Genomic DNA, 5,250 nt, shown 5'->3' on the forward strand with positions numbered 1-5,250 from the left:
AATAAATCATAACAATAAACATAATTTAAAAGTTCACTTTTTAAAACTTTTCACTTCAGCAATAATCTGCCAAGTGTCGTCTTTTAAAAGAGAGCAAACTTCAATCTGTTCTCTAAAGCATTCAAGATTTACGACAGTTTAAGTTGGAAATTTAATTTTCAGGTGTACGCTCAAAAAGTGAAAAAAATTATTATAAATACAGCGTAAATATAATTTAGTACCATAAAATCCCCTAAAAATACAAACTATTAAATAAAATACATTATCGAACTAAAATATAGTACATTCATTTCATTGAAAAAAATAAAAAAAATTCGGTCATGTTTGACCGACACGAGAAGAGCACCATATCACTGTAAAAAAAAATAACTTAGCAAGTTACCTTGTTGCCTTAAAATTTTGAGTTCGTTGTAATTAAAAATTTGAGCTAATACAATGAAGAAGAATGGTTTGATAAACAGAATGTTATATTCACACATTAGTTATCGAAGTTGATTTGACAAAAGATAAAAAGTTGTAATAACAAATCATGAAAATATTTTTTTACAGTGAATATTGTGACGTGTTCGTTCCCGGAAGAAACTCAAGACTACAATGGAGGCGTTTCAGGAGTTCAGAAACAGAGACACTGATAGAGAATAGCTCTATACAACATTACATTACACACTACAGAAAGATGAACTCAGAATATGTCCTCTTTAAAGGTGTATATTCACATGCGCGCTGTAACCGTTCTACACAAGCGCTTTGCATGCAGCTCTGCTCCCCTGCGGAGTCTGGAGCGGATCTCTCCTCAGGTCTGTGGGAACGCAGGAGCCATCTGGAGTGTGACTGTGTGTTCCTGCCAGCGCTGAGACTCTCCGTACACACACACACACACACAACCTGACAGCGCAGCCTGCGTGCGTCAGACCCCGCGGTACACCAGCAGCTCCAGCCCAACGCATGCTAACAGCGACTCAAGCTAACAATACAACAACCAGAGAAAACAGAGAGTGGATTGAGACGTTCTTCAGATGTTCCTCAAGAGCAAAGTCTCAAACCGATACCAAAGACCAGAAGGTACAGCAGTCTTTTCTTCACTGTTGCGACGTATGTAAGAGTGAGACACTTCTGGAACAAGAACAAATGTGGGCGGGGCTTGATTTAGACCGGAATGGATTGGTGGATCTCATGTGAGTGACAGGTTGCCCCGCCCTCGCACCAGTAAACACGTCATCAGAGAAGAAAAGGATTATAGAATAAGGCACATTCATTAAAAATAATAATGTGCACGGATAAATAATTTATAATAAACACTAATATTCCATTAAAAAATGTAATTGTCAATTTTGATTTCTCAGTGACTATGAAACTGTCCTTTTGCCAAATAATTCTCGCTTTTGTATCATTCAAATTACTGTTTAGCCGGGAAATCAAATCCTTGATTTGATGCTCTAGATGCTCTACTCTTTTTGCTTGTTACTATTTTTTAGCAGAAACTGACACAAAGAAACAAAAGTGAGAACTTCATTAAGTCTCTTTTGTTGCCGAAAAAGCGTATCTATACGACGAATGTTATTTCTCGTGCCATCTATACGCCCAAAATAGTTTTAGCGTGCATATGATTCGCAGTTTTAGCGTGCATATGATTCGCAGTTTTAGCGTGCATATGATTCGCAGTTTTAGCGTGCATATGATTCGCAGTTTTAGCGTGCATATGATTTGCAGTTTTAGCGTGCATATGATTCGCAGTTTTAGTGTGCATATGATTTGCAGTTTTAGTGTGCATATGATTCGCAGTTTTAGCGTGCATATGATTCGCAGTTTTAGCGTGCATATGATTCGCAGTTTTAGCGTGCATATGATTCGCAGTTTTAGTGTGCATATGATTTGCAGTTTTAGCGTGCATATGATTTGCAGTTTTAGTGTGCATATGATTCGCAGTTTTAGCGTGCATATGATTTGCAGTTTTAGCGTGCATATGATTCGCAGTTTTAGTGTGCATATGATTCGCAGTTTTAGCGTGCATATGATTCGCAGTTTTAGCGTGCATATGATTCGCAGTTTTAGCGTGCATATGATTCGCAGTTTTAGCGTGCATATGATTTGCAGTTTTAGTGTGCATATGATTTGCAGTTTTAGCGTGCATATGATTCGCAGTTTTAGCGTGCATATGATTCGCAGTTTTAGCGTGCATATGATTCGCAGTTTTAGTGTGCATATGATTTGCAGTTTTAGCGTGCATATCATACGCAGTTTTAGCGTGCATATGATTCGCAGTTTTAGTGTGCATATGATTTGCAGTTTTAGCGTGCATATCATACGCAGTTTTAGCGTGCATATCATACGCAGTTTTAGCGTGCATATGATTCGCAATTTTAGCGTGCATATGATTCGCAGTTTTAGCGTGCATATGATTCGCAGTTTTAGCGTGCATATGATTCGCAGTTTTAGCGTGCATATGATTGGCAGTTTTAGTGTGCATATGATTCGCAGTTTTAGCGTGCATATCATACGCAGTTTTAGCGTGCATATCATACGCAGTTTTAGCGTGCATATGATTCGCAGTTTTAGCGTGCATATCATACGCAGTTTTAGCGTGCATATCATACGCAGTTTTAGCGTGCATATGATTCGCAGTTTTAGCGTGCATATCATACGCAGTTTTAGCGTGCATATGATTCGCAGTTTTAGCGTGCATATCATACGCAGTTTTAGCGTGCATATCATACGCAGTTTTAGCAGTTTTAGCGTGCATATGATTCGCAGTTTTAGCGTGCATATCATACGCAGTTTTAGCAGTTTTAGCGTGCATATCATACGCAGTTTTAACGTGCATATCATACGCAGTTTTAGCGTGCATATCATACGCAGTTTTAGCAGTTTTAGCGTGCATATCATACGCAGTTTTAACGTGCATATCATACGCAGTTTTAGCGTGCATATGATTCGCAGTTTTCGCGTGCATATGATACGCACTTTATGGCATGTAATACGCACTCACTCCCCGCCCCTAATCCTACAAGGGTTTTCAGTGCGTAGCATATGCACGCAAAAAAAAATTTTTTTGCCGTATAAATGGTAGGCTACGAGAAATCACATTCGTGGTATAGATACACACTTTCATGAGATCGTGTTGTATTTCCCCGTTATCACAGAAAAGCTGCTTTGAAGCAATCTGTATTGTAAAGAGTGCTATATAAATAAAGGTGAGTTGACTTGACTCTTGAGGCCTCCGAGAAATATATTTTACACACGCACTCACTCTTTCCACTTCAATGACAGACGCTGCAGGTTTTGCTGATTTTTCTTTCATTCTGGATACATGATATATAGTCCTGACAGGAGCATTTTCCCAGTCTGAATCTAAATTACAGCAGAGAAGGACAGACAGCGACCTGACTGACCACCGATGGTGCCTGACAGCATCATTCGTCATGTTTCTCACACCGGTGTCACGCCTGTCACTTTTATACAGCTTTATAATGTAAATCAGAGAATCCTTGAATTAATGTGGCGTGTTCAAAAATGACAAAGCAGTGGGAACAGAACGAAGGGCATGTGTGCTGGATAAATGGACCACTAGCTTTATAAATCTAAAAAACTTCAAGCTCTCGACCTCCAGAATTTAATTACAGAGTCTGAAATTTTAACATCTGCAATCTGATTTAATCTTGAACTGCAAAACATTAAAAACATCTACACAAACAGAGCAGATATTCATGTGAAAATCTTATGCATCAAAGATTAAACTTGCATTTGAAGTCCATCATGCTTCAGAATTCAAATGAATAACTTTGGCAACTTGTTTAAAGAGTCTCACCGGCGAGTCCTTGCATCTTCCAACAATAAAATCACTTGAACATGCATCATTTCTTCGTGATCATCATCAATAATGAAGAAAGTGACATTATTTGTGCATGAACAAAATCAAGTTGCACATTCATTTCTCAAAAAATCTCACATTTTTGAGTTGTAAAACTACCCATATTGGTATCAATTAAAGCATTGGTAAATTCAACAATTGAATTATTCTGCATAACGTCACCCTTACAAAAAGTTTACCATGGAAACCATAGGCTACCATAGTGTGGTAAAATTCCATCGCTACTAGTTACTGTTACTATTGTACAGCATTTAATACAAACAAGTATAGTATTTCGTCGAAACCGTGTGGTCAGCATGGTAAGTTTGTGTAAGGGCTGTGAGATGTTTAACCACCTTCTCATACAATACATCCATTTGTGCAGGAGGACAATACAACTATCGGAACCGACCTGTGCAGATGCTGACGATGATGATGATGATGCTGAGGGACTGAGATCAGATCATGTTCAGCACCACGGAAAGCGCGATTCAACATCCACTCGGACTGTGTTTGAGATCCTCCTGTTGCCCGATGATCCAGACCCGGTTCGGTCCGTCGGAATGATGCGCGTGCCTGATATATATGTATATATCTATTTCCTTTGTGAGTCTCTGTGGAAGGAAACCGCAAAACTGTTCACGCATCTGCAGTGCGCGCGCGCGCGGGATCCACGGGGAAACTGTCCGCAGGTTTAGTTCTGTGTGATGAAGAGGTTCGGAACTGAAACTCCCAGTACAGACGAATGAGTGCATGCGCCGCCTCTTAGAGAGAGAGAGAGAGAGAGAGAGAGAGAGAGAGAGAGAGAGAGAGAGAGAGAGAGAGAGAGAGAGAGCGCGCGCAGTGTGGGTGTCCTCGCGCTGTGATTCAGTGTGAATAGAGTGGATCTGTAACTGCGTTAACTCATCATCATCACACAGCATTGCACGAGCGAATCTCATGAAACCCGTCAAGAACATGTGCAGATCACATTCACTCACAAAAAAATATTTTGCTTGAAGAAAGAAAATAAAGTAGACTATAATCTTTAGGACCATCACGATTTTTGCATGTTGACATTCATGGCAATGTGTTGGAACAACTTTCACACTGAAATCGCTAGAACATTTCACAAATAATTACACAAAAAAGAGCAATAGCCGTCATTTCACCATCTAGGTTAATATAGTCCGTAACACACTTCTAGCCAAAATAACCTTGAATTTGGTTACATGTCGTTTGTGCTAACATAACTTGAGAGTATGTACACAGTGATTACAAGGTGTTTGGTTTCATTTCTTCACTCCTTTCATTTCTTTGTAATCTAATTGATGCCTAGTCTTTTCTTGAGCTATGGTTTAGACGTCTATTAAATTTTCACTAAAAGCCCGATTTTTCCCTTGTTTTAGCCTATAGACGTCTGG

At 39.3% G+C, this 5,250-nt stretch overlaps 1 protein-coding gene across 1 annotated transcript in view; it reads right to left on the reverse strand.

The window, feature by feature from the left end:
* chst8 (carbohydrate (N-acetylgalactosamine 4-0) sulfotransferase 8) overlaps positions 1-4,572 on the reverse strand; it is a 196,648-nt gene extending 192,076 nt beyond the window's left edge. Inside the window, exon 1 of the mRNA XM_079620181.1 lies at positions 4,260-4,572. The gene's annotated coding sequence lies outside the window, so the exon portion shown is untranslated. The remainder of the gene's footprint in view (positions 1-4,259) is intronic.
* Positions 4,573-5,250: the final 678 nt, after the last annotated feature.

This window comes from Phoxinus phoxinus (genome assembly GCF_949152265.1).
Source record: "Phoxinus phoxinus genome assembly, chromosome: 8".
Classification (NCBI taxonomy): domain Eukaryota; kingdom Metazoa; phylum Chordata; class Actinopteri; order Cypriniformes; family Leuciscidae; genus Phoxinus; species Phoxinus phoxinus.